Source organism: Spinacia oleracea, chromosome 2 (assembly GCF_020520425.1).
Source record: "Spinacia oleracea cultivar Varoflay chromosome 2, BTI_SOV_V1, whole genome shotgun sequence".
Lineage (NCBI taxonomy): Eukaryota > Viridiplantae > Streptophyta > Magnoliopsida > Caryophyllales > Amaranthaceae > Spinacia > Spinacia oleracea.
This window is the reverse complement of record NC_079488.1, coordinates 84,283,978-84,299,755: the sequence shown is the minus strand read 5'-3', so window position 1 is coordinate 84,299,755 and position 15,778 is coordinate 84,283,978. Positions and strand designations below refer to the sequence as shown.

At 33.3% G+C, this 15,778-nt stretch overlaps 1 long non-coding RNA gene across 1 annotated transcript; it reads right to left on the bottom strand.

The window, feature by feature from the left end:
- Positions 1–13,544: 13,544 nt before the first annotated feature.
- Positions 13,545–14,516, bottom strand: LOC130467051 (uncharacterized). The gene is made up of 2 exons (XR_008927213.1): positions 14,070–14,516; positions 13,545–13,975 (listed from the first exon to the last, which is right to left on the bottom strand). It is a non-coding gene; the product is annotated as an uncharacterized lncRNA (long non-coding RNA).
- Positions 14,517–15,778: the final 1,262 nt, after the last annotated feature.

The following is a 15,778-nucleotide window of genomic DNA, read 5'->3' as shown; positions in this document are numbered from 1 at the left end:
TAACGCTTGGCTCAGCGCTGCTAACGCCTTGCATGCAAGCCAAGGCCAGGATTGCTTACTATGCAAGCAAAGCAGTCGGCTACCCTAGAGGCTTTAGGGTTTTGGGATTTTCCTAAAACTGCCTAAATTACTCTAGGGTTTTGGTTTCTAGGGTTTTCCTATTTTCCTATATTTACATGGCCTATGGTCATGAATAAAACACATCAATACAACATACTTTGCCTATCACCTAAAAGTGTGATTGCGAAATCATAAACGTTATTTTATATCCTAGTTGGTACGATCTAAAGCGGATCCGAACGTACTATGGGCGGAGGGACGAAGTTTGGCGTTCTAACTTGTTCTTGTTCGGTTCGGGAGCATCTAAGGAAGAAACGCCTCATAAAGTATGTAGACTAAATTATGTTAATTGACTAAGTGCATTTAATTAAGATTCTGGCATTTATGGCTCATTCCGCATGACAGTGGATTGTTCATAACCTACCAAAGAGAACTCAACCAAGATTTCAACCACATTAACTCGCCAGTGGTGATCGCCATGACACGGTACTCAGCCTCTGCAGATGAACGAGAAACCGTAGGTTGCTTTTTAGTCTTTCAAGAAACAGGGGATGACCAAGTAGCACAAAGTGGCCTGTCAAAGAGCGCCTAGTTAAAGGACAAGCGGCCCATTCACTATCACAAAAGGCATTTAAGCTCAAATCATTACATTTTTGAAGAAAAACACCCTGACCCGAACTTCTTTTTAAATATCGCAATACACGAAGAGCAACATCCCAATGCTTGACCGAGCTTAGAAATTGTGCAAGCGTATGCACATAATAAATAAGCTCGCGCCTGGTGATTGTCAAATATACCAAGCCACCAAAAAGATGCTGATATTGCTCTGGGTCAGTCATAAAATCACCATGTGCAGTAGAAAGATGATGGTTCTCCTCCATTGTAGTATCGATGGGTTTACAACCCAACATACATGCCTCTGTAAGAATATCAAGAGTATCAACCTGTATTTGCTAGTATCTGATAACAAGAGACACCGTACACTAGCGGTATCACTTTTAGTTCATCAGCGAGATGGTATGTGTAGGCATTTGATGGACGAATGCGGATTCTTTAGAACCCCCTCATTTTAAATCTTGAAGAAGGTGGGGGTTATACTTATGTTTTGGTTCAACTCTTTAGGTTGAATTGGCAGCTTGTTTATCGGCGGTTGCGATGGCTATTTGTCGGGGTTATTCAAGACCATTGTTTACTAACTCAGACTCTTCCATGATGGTTGCTTTGTTGACAGGATTTCATATTGTTCCTGTTTTAGTTTCATGAATGGTTAAGTAATTACATGAACTCCTTCGTCCTGTTTCGTAGTTTTCTGCTCGTAGGTGTCTCGCTTGTTTATCTTCCCGCACAAATTCTGACTACTTCGGTTTGTCGTCATCCCCTTCTTTGTCATCGGATTTAGATTTCTTGTTTTCTTGTTGAATGTTGGCTTATTTGCTTTGTTAGTCATTTTGTTAAAAAAAAAAAAAACTTTGTTGCAGGGTGTCACGGTCCGGATGTTTTGGGCACCGAATCGTGCGGCGCGCTCTTACCTTTTGGACAGTAGGGCCGCAAGCCTTGTGTGGAATGAATTCAAAGGGCTCGTGAAGCACGAGCAAGCAAGGTTTCTGAGAATGAGTGCTCTTGTCTATTGGCGACAAGAATGGGACGTGAGCGCCGATCCCGCACTTGTGTGCGCACAACAGTCATAAGTGGGGCCGGCGACGCGAGTGTATCTGTTCGGTAGTCTTTGTTGAGGCAAGAAAGCTTAAAAACAAGCGACATCACAATATCTATAAAGGCTTACAACAACTCTAGTGATTAAGCAAAGGCAACTTCTGGTGAGAGACAGATCTAGTTTAGACGGAGGATAGACATTCACATACCCTATTTAACTAAAATTAAAATAATTTAAAAGCAATAAAAGTAACAAAATTATTATATGGTTCGCTCATAATAGTAGTCACATGGTATTTGTTAGACCCGAGTTCGATGTCTGTTTTCAATTCATTGTGAAAATCTGTATTTTTCTCAATAATTTTGTATTGTTTGTGTCACTATTTTCTCAATTCCTATTTGGATTTTATGCTACATTTTATGATATTGTCGTTCTTCCATAATAATCCATCTTTAACTTTGATACATTAAATTTCTAGTTGCATGCATATTCAACTTTGATACATGTCTAGTTTAATACACTAAATTTTTGTCGTAATAATTGTGTGTACCTTATATGACAATTTTGGATACGCCCCAAGTTGGAAAGAGCCAAATTAGTTGCACAAGGTCATGAAATTAGTATTCCTAAGTTGTAACATTATATTGCCAACACATAATAACGTTACACATAAGACAAATGCCAAACCAAATAATAGGGGTCTTTAATTATTGTATGATTGTATCCTCTTGTTTAGGGGCATGTATAAGCGTAGCACATGGCTTGTCACCTTGTGGATTGAATAGATCTCCCCATCCGATTTGCATATCATATGAGTATATGGGAAACTGCCTATTAATTTAACTATTACTCCATACCCCTTTATACATTTATTTTTGAAGTGCTTCGTACCAACTATATATAATCATTTCTCCTTCAATTATTTTATTAGTTGACCTGTTTTGACTTTAATTTTAATTACATAGCATATGAGTTATTTTGACTTTATGTTGTGTTTTACACTAGTATATGAAAATTTGTTAAATTCATCTTAAGTTGTATAAGATGTCAAATAATTGGATTCCTAGTATATGTTTGGGAGTTCGGATGCTCATAGCTAAATTAACCATTGTTACTTTGTTCCATTGTTGTTATTAAAGGGTATGGTGGGCATATATGACATATTAGAATACTAACTTGATTTTTTGTAGCCTTTCATTTTCATCACTCCATGACTTACTCCATCAATTTCCCACAAACATGCCTATTGTGTATGTTTTTTAATAAGTTGGCAAAGTATAGCATACATGTATTGAATTTTGAAATAAAAAGGTAAGAAATAAGGGTTGTGTCTCTATATTATTGGATTTCTAAGTTGTACCCTTGTTTTTAAAAGTTAAACATTGTAAACCCAAAACGAACATATTGATGGTTGAAATGAAAAAAGAGAGAGCAACCTTATAAGTTACAAGCTTACAACCAATACATGAACGATCTGCAACATAATTTGGATGCACATTCCACTTTGACGCTTTTCACGTTTCTTTAACTTTGTTATTAGAAAGGTACCGGTGTACCAGAATAGAATTAACAAAGCTCTTATCTTTGTAGCAAATTCTTGTAAAAGACTATCTAACGAGTTTTTGTCAGACCAATTACTCTGTAATATTAAAAAAAAAAAAAACAATGTACTGTAGTCGGTGAAGGTATAGAGTATATGACATGATCAGAATAATGCAACTTCTAGTGTTTATGTCAATCTGATAATGAGCGAGCTGCACAGCATTCTACTTTCAAGTAAAATCAAGTTGTGTATCCTATATATGTTTTGTTTTCATATAGCAACTAAACAATAACTACGTTACGAATTAATTAGTTACTTTAAAATTAAAATCTACAACGTACAAAGTACAAAATACAGATAAGCTTTCCCAAGTAATAAGTGGGCATCGAATTAGGGTCACTCTCAATAGGGCTACTTGAAAATTCAAAGATAAGCCTGTTCATAAATTCATGAGTCACACGATTGAAATTGGGATTATAACTTTGTCTCTCACTATATCTACCCACTGGGTAGTCTACCCATCTGAGGTGGATGGGGGAATTAGCTTAATCATCAATTAATACTAGCTGAGGTGTATATTTATTTATTTAATTATCAATACTATACATTGAATGGTACATGAACCTCGTATACTACGAAGTACATCATTATCATGGGTTAATAAATGATGATAGCTAGTGTCCTTAATACCAACTTCATTAAATTAATGTACTCCACCTCTAAGTTTACGGAGTACTAGCCACATGAAATGAAAACAAAATAATAATAACACTTTGCATCCGTAATGTTGAATGTAATCCAAATTCTATTTTTGGAAAATTATTTCGTATATTCTAAAATTTCTAGAGCTATCAAATTGGATACTCAAGCCATTCTAAGATCATGCTCGGGTTAGGTAATATCAAGTCATTGTGTCCTTTGGCGCAAATTTTTGGCTATACCCGGGTATAGCCAAAGCTGGCTGTACCCCTATCCAAAACGATGTCGTTTTGTGTTGTTTAAAATGAACATTAATATACTGGTACAAAAATGAACATTTACTATTTCGGAAATGAACATTTATTTATTTATTTGGAATGAACATTTACTGTTTTGAAAATGAACATTTATTTATTTATTTGGAAATAAACTACAAAAATGAACATTTACTATTTCGGAAATGAACATTTATTTATTTATTTGGAATGAACATTTACTATTTTGGAAATGAACATCTATTTATTTATTTGGAAATAAACAATATAGGTGCTTGTAAAAACATAAAAAGACCAATGAAGTGAACAATTTCATTATGAACATTAACCATATATTTATTGTGAACAAACAAATAAACAAGAAAAAACAAATAATTCAACAAAAAAGAACAAACAATATAAAAAAGAACATAAAATTTCAGAAAAAAGAACAACCAATACAACAATTATGAATACTTTTATGATGAATTTTGGAAATTTTGTGAAACACTACCTTTAAGTTCGGTGGTTTTGTAAATTGCTACCTTATAAAAACTTTTTTTAATTTAACTACCTTATAAGTTTGGTTTGTTTGACTAACACTACCATTTGACGTTTTTCGTTAATGTTTTCCGTCGTGTATTTCTTCTATTCTTTTAAATATCTCTTTTCATTTGTCATTTTGTGCATTTACCATATTAAATAACCGTTGTAGTGGAGTCCAAAGACGTAAAACATTAACAAAAAACGGCAAATGGTAGTGTTAGTCAAACAAACCAAACTTATAAGGTAGTAAAATATAATTTCCTTTTTAAAAGGTAGCAATTCACAAAACCACCAAACTTAAAGGTAGTGTTTCACCGAATTTCCATGAATTTTAAAGCCAACATGAAAGAACAAACAATACAACAAGAAAGAACAAATACTGGTACAAAAATGAACATTTACTATTTCGGAAATGAACATTTATTTATTTATTTGGAATGAACATTTACTATTTTGGAAATGAACATTTATTTATTTATTTGGAAATAAACTACAAAAATGAACATTTACTATTTCTGAAATGAACATTTACTATTTCGGAAATGAACATTTATTTGGAATGAACATTTACTATTTTGGAAATGAACATTTATTTGGAAATAAACAATATAGGCGCTTGTAAAAACATAAAAAGACCAATGAAGTGAACAATTTCATTATGAACATTAACCATATATTTATTGTGAACAAACAAATAAACAAGAAAAAACAAATAATTCAACAAAAAAGAACAAACAATATAAAAAAGAACATAAAATTTCAGAAAAAAGAACAACCAATACAACAATTATGAACACTTTTATGATGAATTTTAAAGCCAACATGAAAGAACAAACAATACAACAAGAAAGAACAAATACTGGTACAAAAATGAACATTTACTATTTCGGAAATGAACATTTATTTATTTATTTGGAATGAACATTTACTATTTTGGAAATGAACATTTATTTATTTATTTGGAAATAAACTACAAAAATGAACATTTACTATTTCTGAAATGAACATTTACTATTTCGGAAATGAACATTTATTTGGAATGAACATTTACTATTTTGGAAATGAACATTTATTTGGAAATAAACAATATAGGCGCTTGTAAAAACATAAAAGACCAATGAAGTGAACAATTTCATTATGAACATTAACCATATATTTATTGTGAACAAACAAATAAACAAAAAAGAACAAATAATTCAACAAAAAAGAACAAACAATATAAAAAAGAACATAAAATTCCAGAAAAAAGAACAAACAATACAACAATTATGAACAATTTTATGATGAATTTTAAAGCCAACATGAAAGAACAAACAATACAACAATAACTTTGATGAATGAATTTAAAAACAACAAGAAAGAACAAACAGTACAACAAGAAAGAACAAGCAATGCAAAAAGAAAGAATAAAAAGATTAATGAAGAGTTTAATTATGAACATTAACCATATGATTATTATAAACAAACAAATAAACAAGAAAGAACAAACAATATAAAAAAGAACATAAAATTCCAGAAGAAAGAACAAAAAATACAACAATTATGAAAATTTGATGATGAATTTAAAAAACAACAAGAAAGAACAAACAGTATAACAAGAAAGAACAAACAGTACAATAAGAATGAACAAACGGTACAATAAAAAAGAACAAACTGTCGACAAGAATGAATTGAACAAACAATTTGAGCGCGTCGTTTTAGGGGGTACAGCCAGAGCTGGCTGTACCCGAGTACAGCAGTTAACGATTGGTCCTTTGGGGTTGAGACGAGTGTGTGTCGTAATTTTGAATTTGGGTTAGATTTGGGTTGAATAATTATCGCTTTGAAGTTTAAGTGGAATCATTGTTGGAAACGAAATGAATTTGGGTCGAATCACCATCACCTCAAATCAAGTTTTATCTGTTTTGAGCTTTAATATTATTCGATCTTGCTTGCTTAGCAAAAAAAAAACAAGTTTTAATCCCTACTTTTTATTCATATCGTACAATGAAAATTTATTGTTCACTTCGAATATGTAAATACTAGTCTTATATGCACGCGATGCGTGCGAGATTATATAAAACTGTAGTATTACAATTAATCATCACAAATAAGTTCACACTGGTTCTGTACGATTCCCAATCTTTACTTCTCTCTGACAATAAAACTCCACACGACAACCTCAACACCTGCTATCAGAAACTGCTTAGTATATGCACTATTTGGTTTTTCAATAGGCTGCTATCAGAAACTGCTTAGTGTAAGCACTATTTGGTTTTTCAATAGGCTGAGTGCCTAAACATTTAATCAACAATGTAGCAGAGAGTAGACAGTGATCTGATCACATGGTCAACTGGCACTTCAGCATGACTTTCAAACAGTAACAACAACCACAACAATACTGAAAATCAAAAATTGAATAGAAACGGCCAACCACAACAATAACACCAATGAATGATACTCATTAAAAACGTAACAACGTAAGTGTAACAGCGTAGCATACGCATAAGCAAAGCTGAAAGGGAAATAAAAAAGATAACAGCAAAACCAATCTGCACATATCAGAAGTCAGAAAATCAAACTGCACCTGCAGCTGCTGAACCAAACACTATCAGAAGAACCAATCTGCACATATCAGAAGTGCAGGTGCTGCTGTTTTCTTCTGTTTTTCCCAGAAAATCAAACTGCTACTGCACCTGTTGCTGGCTAATGATGTAGCAGTTGTTGTGTTCTGCTGCAGTGTTCTGCTGCTGTCTTAGCATTCATCTCACGGTATTGAGCAACAACAAAAGCCATAAGCATCGAGCGCTGGGTTGACAGGGCGTTGTATCACTGCTCTTCTCTAAGATAATCGCCTCAACCTTTTCCGATTCCTCACGTGATATTCTCTCAAAAAATATAACCGAATCATCCTTCAACTTCGACCTGCAAAATATTCAACCAAATTCAAACAAAGATCGATGAAAATTCTGAGGAAATCACCAATCAATATTCAATCACAAAAAAATTCAATCACCAATCAAATTCAATCACCAAAAAATCAAATTATTTACCCAACGACAAACAGAAAGGAGAGTAAATTGCGGTATTACCGTGGCAGAAAGTATATAATTAGACTTCAGAACAAACTTGAGAGAGTCAAAAATCAAAATATCTATTCTGAATTTCTATAATTTGCTGATAAAATCACACAAAAAACGCAATATTGATTTCAAAATGAACAGGGACAGAAAATCCACGCCTTGTTCTTTAGATAAACATGAAGCAAACCTAGAAAATTCCCAAATAAAAAATCAAATAAAGATCGATTTTTTCTACAGATTATAGGAAACCCTAAGAAATTGATGGACGACAACGACAGAAAATCCCCCAAAATCATCCCTCAAAATCATAAATCAATTCAGACAAAATTTAATTTTCCTTCAACTTAATTATCAATAATTAAACAATAAATAATAATTAAGAGGTAAATATACCTTATGATCGGAAGATAGAGGAATTGCGACGCCTTAATGGCAAAGGACAGCGCGTGAATCGCCGCAATTAGATACAACGATTTTCTCTGGGGTTACAACAGAGACAACGGCGGTAGATCCAAACGGCGTCGCACTGAAGTGTTTGCAAGTCACAACGACAGCTCGTTGATGTCGTAGGGCCGACGTTGTTCTTTGATCTCTCTCCTATCTCGCTGTCCATCAACTAAAAGCTCTGAGACATCGTCTCAGTCTACCTGATATCGTCTTCTTTCTGTCAAAAAGTAATCCAAAATGACAAAAATACTCAGAAACATAATAAACAATTGCAATAAAAAAATACAGAAAAGTATATCAAACCTATGCTAATTAATCTATAAAAGTAAAATGGAACACTTACAACGCGGAGTTCCTCATTTAAAATAGAGACAGGATCGGAACCGGGTTGACACATAAAATGCTCAACAGCAAGTTTCCCATAGTTCCAAGCAGTGTAGAATTCTGGATTAACCTCAAGCATCTTTGCGCTGATTTCTACAGCTTCTTTGGCGTAACTGAAACCCATATTCAAAAAAGATATATACATTAGATATCATAGTTGCGTGTGAGAGTGAGAGGGAGACACACAGAGAGAGAAAGATAAATACTTTAGATTGTGATGATAGTTGATAAATTGAGATTGAAGAGTGCGTAATTGAGCGGCTTTGGTAGCAGAAGCGGCTTCTCTTCGGGCTTTGAAGGGTTTATAGGCCGTCCATGCATTTTTCCACCAATGTCACGCCAGCTGCAAATGGAGAAGGTTAATTGAAAATTTATTCATACAGAGTTCAAAAATTCAATAATTCTCATAAAATAGTTGATCAGAATGGAGTTTCAGTAACATAATTTAAAAATAATTGCAACATCACTTTACGCAATTCTCTTGTTCATTGTTTCGATCCATTCGATACTTCACTCGAATTTCAAATTTGAACTTTCTAGGGTTTTAAACAATTGCATATTAACTAATTTTGAATTAAGTAATTAGCAAGAAAATTTGTTATTGTTGTTAAAATCAAGTTGTAACTTGTCTAAAGATTAAATTGTCTAAATTGTCATATTATTTAGCCTGTACAATTTAGACGAAATCTTTAGATGATTTGACTAAGTAAACACTGACTAATTAAACTAACAAAAGTACAGGCTATGTAAGGTTAAAATCAAATTGTCTAAATAATTGTTAAAATCAAATTAGACAATTAATAAGATGACAATTTAGACTTAAGTATTAACTTATTGATGTTTAATATAATAATACCAATAGATATTAACTCTTAACTCTTTAGAGATAATAATAATATAATAATAACAATTTAGACTGACATATAAGATGTTTAACAATTTAGACTTCTTCTACTAACATGCTAAAAATATTATTATAAGCTTATAGCAGCATATACCCAAACAAATTGTACATCTGTAGTCCTTTCAATTTATCCATCTTTGCCTCTTCCCCAAGTCGACTTAGCCTCCCATTCAAATCCTTGACCTCTTCCTCTAAGACAGCAAGGGTACCTTACATATTAGCCAAAATATTTATCTCTAGTTACAAATTTACAATGAAACAAAAACATTTTAAGACATTCTTTACCTGTTTAATGAAACAATGAAGCCTAGCTGCAATGAACATTCTTAACCCTTATTTAACTCTTAAAATGTTAATTGCAGCTAAAATCTGGAAACGAATCAATTGAAAACAAAATCTTCATTATGTCTAATCATCATGTAAACATGAGCAAAAACCAGATAATATTAAACCAATGAAATATAGGAATCGCAACTAACCTTGACATGAAGACAATGGACATAGCAAACGAAATCCCTGGACATTCAAAAAATTCATCAATTACACATGAAATCACTAACATGGATACCACTGTTATTTGTAATTAGGTATAAAAACTGATAGGTATACTCCAAGATGCAGAAGATCAAAATAATTGCTAAATTAATTTCCAGATCTGGCAATTTAAACAACAAACGAACCCCAACACCATAAAAAGGAAAAATTTAAAAACTTTATTCGAAGAGTTTATCTATCAAGATCAGGATTCGCAAATTCGTTTCCCTTACTCCTATTTTCTCTCTCTTAAGACGGCTCCAGTCGTGGCGGCTGCGGCTTTGATGGAAGACAACGGACTTGTTACCATCCCTCAAAACCATGATTAAACCCCCGATTTCAAAACCCTAACATCGGAAAATCAATGTAAATAGAAAACGCAAAGGGAGATTAGGGAAAGATGTTTTCAAGTACCATATTAGGCGCAGCCGGTGAGATTGTTGGTGGTGACGATCGGGGAGCAAGGAGGGCGGAGGTAGGAAGGTGTGTGATTGATGCCCTGTTTCTGGTGGTCCTGCGAATTTCTTTACCTAGAGCATTTCTTGTTGCAGAGAAGCGCACGACGATGGAAGCGCTGGAAGGCCGACCAGACTGATGGTGGCCACGGCGGAGATCGGCAGACGGTTGAGCAACAGGAGGAGAGAGAAAGTGGCGGAGTTTCTATTGAGAAAGTGAAGCACGTTTTGCGAAGAGTTTGAGGTTTTGGCCAAGGGTCGAGGGTATAACGGACTTTTCAAAAGGGGACACGAAAAGTTATTTTACCAAAAAGACCTCAGCTGTTCCTTTATATAATAGAGATTACGTAGTTAGTTTGGGTTTCGAGTCAATTGCAAAGTGCAAAACATTTACGCTATAAAAATAAAAAATAATTGTTGATTTGAATCTCACGTATATTCATTGTAGTACACTTCTAATCACGCCATTATTTGCTTAGACCTTCGACCGATTTTCTTTTGTTAAGCCCACATATGACATGTTGTTTGTAATAATCTCACATTTACTACCCAACGACTTTTATTGGGCCAAACATGTCATAAATCTGTTGTAGGCGGTAGTATGTCCCAACGTGACATCTCTCGATATATTCAGTTATCATCATCAATTTATCACCATCTCGTTGACTTTTTCACAGGTTATCGGTCACTTAAGCCCAATAAAAGTCGTTGGGTAATAAAGGTGAGATTATTTAAAAATATGTCGCAACTGAGATTAATAAAAGAAAATCGGCCAAGAGTTAGATTAATAGTACCAATTTTTTCTTATTTATATCACTTTTATTTAATTGACGCATTTCGTTTATTCGAACTTTGAGTTCGGTTCGCCGAAGGTCGACATAATGAGACTGGGTTTGAATTTAGGTTCAATTCTAAACCTAAGGGAGCCTGCACAAACACCTCCAAGTCGGGGTCACAAATCTCGGCTCTGTTCTATTCGACTTATTTTGTCTGAATTCAAATTCTATGAATTTATCTGAATTTAACTAAACTTATCTAAACTTATACTTCGTATTAACTTATTTGAACTCATTTTATCTGAAAAAAATTATTTTGTCTGAAAGATACATTTTTCCTAGTTCTATAAATATCGCACCATCTTTTTTTTTAACACTATCCACACTAGACATTTGGTTATCTTTTGTGATTCATACCTAAGAAAAATTGTAGTCATGTGAGATCTTGCTAGATTTGTATTGACATATATTTTCTAAATATCAACTTTTTATAATTTTTAGTTATACATAATTCAAGATATTAAGAGTCAAATTATGTGTTGGACGGAAAGCGTGGTGCATATTTAAGGAACAAAGTAAGTACTTATTTGTGTGCGAAAATATCTGCTTTTTTTCTTGAACTTAACTTAACTTACATAAAGTTATCTCAACTTCACTGAACTTATTTTGTCAGAAATAAATCAAAACTAAATCGAACAAAACAGAGCCTAATACTATGTCCTACTACATAGGCTAGACAAGCAACACATATAAAGTTGCAAGTTACTTTACAAAATAAATTGTTTCCTCTCAATCACAAGCTCCTTGAAGATGCCACCAACAAAAACTTTATGTAGGTCACATGAATTTCACTTATGGTGTCTCATCTATCTTATTGGTCATGAATTTATCGTATCTTATCTTATACGAAGTAGAATTTATTAACTATTATCTTATCTTATTGGTTTGAAACTTATCTTATACTACATACGATAATCAAAGTCCCACAAAATTACATAGCAAAATGGAGCCATGAGAGGCAAAGAACAGGTAAATACATTTTGCTTATCCCTCATCGATAGAAAATTATGAATCATAAAAGGTAAGTGTTATAAATTATATCATTGAATGAGAGAAAATAATCTAACTACTAGCCATTAGTTATATATTTATGAAAATTGCAAGCTAGTCCCTATATATAACCATTAGAGATGCTCTTAAAGGATGCAAGAGTTATTGGATAGTGGAGGAAAGTTGTCCCACATTGGTTTAGAAGAATAGGAAGAAGCAAAAAGGAAGTTATAAAACTCTTTAGATAGTTTTTTCATGCATGTATCTATCCCACATCGTTTAGGAGTATGGAAGCGACTAAACACAAAATATAAAATCAAACTATGTAACATCACACTTATACTAGAGGTGCTTATTCTGCTTAACCATGAAGCCGATCTCCAAGCCAGGTTCAAATTTGGAAAGATTATCATCCGTGCTTAACTTTTGTTGCATACTCCGTATTTTATTTTTTCTACATTTGACATTTTCTACGTTGTATCCATGAGGTTTCCATTGCACTAATGTTAACTATTAAAAGTTTTAATTTTGCATTAGTAAAAGTTAGAAAAAATTAATAATTACTAAATTATATTGAACCGAATCCAATGAGATCTGTTAATGTCCCAAAAATCTTGTATTCGGTAAAAGTTATTGATGTACAAAGGTTGGATTATTAACGGAAATCGTCAAAAGATTGGATTATTTAAAGTATTTTTTACTAAAAAGAAAATAATAACAACAATAATAATAATAATATGAAAAGCTAAAAAAACTTATATTTAAAGCTAATCGGTAAATTTGAGTTGCTCTTCGGTTCTGATCGGTTTCAAATCTTCTGTTCAGATTGATTAAATATTCACATTTATTTTCGGTTTGGGTAATTTCGTTCCGGTGAAGATCGGTTCAAGAACTTCGGTTCGGGTCGTTTGGGTATCGCGTCATTCAGATAAAATCAGTTCAGGATGGGTTTCGGTTTTAGGTCTGGTCTATTTGATTTTCGGGTTAATTTCGGGTCAACGTTTCAGATCAATTTCTGGTTACATGTCAGATCAATTGGGTCAATTTTTCGGTCTAGATCAATTTGGTCAGTTCTAGTTATAAATCTTATGACTACTTGTAGTAAAAGTGTAAGAAAGTTATTCGTATAAAATTATTTTAAAATAGAATAAATTAAGTTCAATTGACATTTTGAAATAGAGTACGAAGTATATTACCATGTATCACATCATCCCAGAGCCCGAATAATAAAGGCTAGAAACAGATCATTGTTTAATTAGGCACACCCTGTATATTTCTATACTAATACTTCAATAACCCATGTCGAAAGAACTCTAAACTCCCGGCTCTTTTTAACATGTGAAATCGGAAAGACTCACATAACCCCTCCTAACTCAAGAAATGAATCAGACACAAGATCTAAACAATCGTACCCCAACTGCCTAGCTATAACCAATCCAAACCTTGCTGCCATAGCCTCCGTCACAACCATGCTCCACCCGCTCTACACCTTCGCTCGGCGGCTCAGCCGCGGCAATGATATATTGATCGATATGCCCCTCTGTATCACGCACAACAACCCCCAATCAAATCCTAATACCGTCTATTATCGTCGCATCGGTATTCGCCTTCACCGGACAATTAGAAAATCATGAGAAGAAGACAATAATGAATAATGTCATTAAAAAATAAAACTAAAAGGTTTAAATTTACACTAATTACCATAAAGGACTAATTAGAGGGAGATGGTACATGGTAGAAATTATATACACCTTTACTGTAAATTTCCTCCTCTTGTTCATCTCAACCATTTTCCTACACCTTGCTTGATTAAGTTGATTTCCATTGCCATAATCTCCACTAATTATCCGGCAAATCTCCCTTCATCAAGAGATTTTCTCTCTTCTGATCACATTTTGTAGATCTATAACCACCATCATCATCACCCGTTTGTTGCGAGGTTGGTGATGGTCTCCACCACGACACCTCGACACCACCTGTACCACCGTAGACGGTATGTAGCTACGACAACTAATGAAGCTACCCAGATTTTGAAGCTATGAGAGAAAGCAAAGATGTAATTAATTGTAGTTGTGATTAATTTAATCGGAGCAATCTTGGAAAAATTGAATAGTCTCGGGAATCACTATGCAACATTCAAGTTGAGATTTTGACCAAATGCCACGTCATCATCCATGTTGCATCCACGTTGTTTGCCACATCAGGTGGGTAAGTGACCCACTGGGTCAATAAAGTTTTGTCCATGAGCAAGCTGCCAAATTCATGAAAAGGAAAGTCCGCTATTTTTGGAAACCATGGGACATACAATTGAGGTCAAGTGGGAGTTAGTTACTCCATAATACAAAATTTTATGTAAGACCGTTTTACGCAAAATATCATTTCATTTTGGTGTCATAAGTTAACCAGTGGTACAAATTAGTTAAGCAATGTAACTATTAGTTAAGTAAGGTAACCAATTAATTAAGTAATGAAACTAATTAGTTAAACACTGAAACTAATTAGTTAAGCACTGAAACCAATTAGTTAAATAATCGAACCGGTCTTTTCGGCAAAGCGGTCTTACACAAAAATTGTCGTATAATAATTAGAAAAGGCTTGAATGTAATTAACAGCAAGGCAAAAATCCTAGGCTATTACTCCAATACTCCGTACATCATAAATATCAACCAGAAACATCTCTAGTACGTCTCTACCCAAATTCTAGTTGAGTAGATTAGAGGATGAAGGAATAAATAATAACTAGTTAGTGGTCTGGGAGATGTCTAGAGTGTCGTTGTATACTTGTATATGGTTTGGTTTTATTTATTTTTTATTCATTTCAAATTTAAGTTCCTTTTGTATGTACATGCAATTTAAGAATGATAGGATTTCATTATATGTAGTTTCAGAATAAAGTTGGCTAACCAACAATTGGCGAACAAAAGTTTTTGAGAAATTTTCTTTTTTTGTGTAAAATTATATTTTTTGTACTTTACTTATAAAAAAATTTAAGTTACAATTGTATAATGAGTTACAAAGTTGAAATACATTTTAGAGGGAAAAGAAAAACACATCTTATTAGCTAAGAGAAAGCGCAACATTATTTTTCTTTCATATTGTTTTCTCTGTTAATTTCATGGTTTTGTATTTGTTCTAAGTTTCTAGAAAATATATATGATTTGACTAGTAAAAGAATAAAAATTAAGAAACAAATTGTTATCACAAATTGTTGTTCAAATACATATATTTGGGCAATAAATTTGTACACATTCAAAAGAACGAGATTTCTCCTTTTTAATTGTTTTAAAGTTACAAGTTGTATCGTTGGAGTGATGGATAAAATTTAGCATTAACATATCAGAGGTCATGAGTTCAAAGATGGGGTAGCAACATTTTTTATAATAAAACTCATTTGTGCTTGTGACATGGTG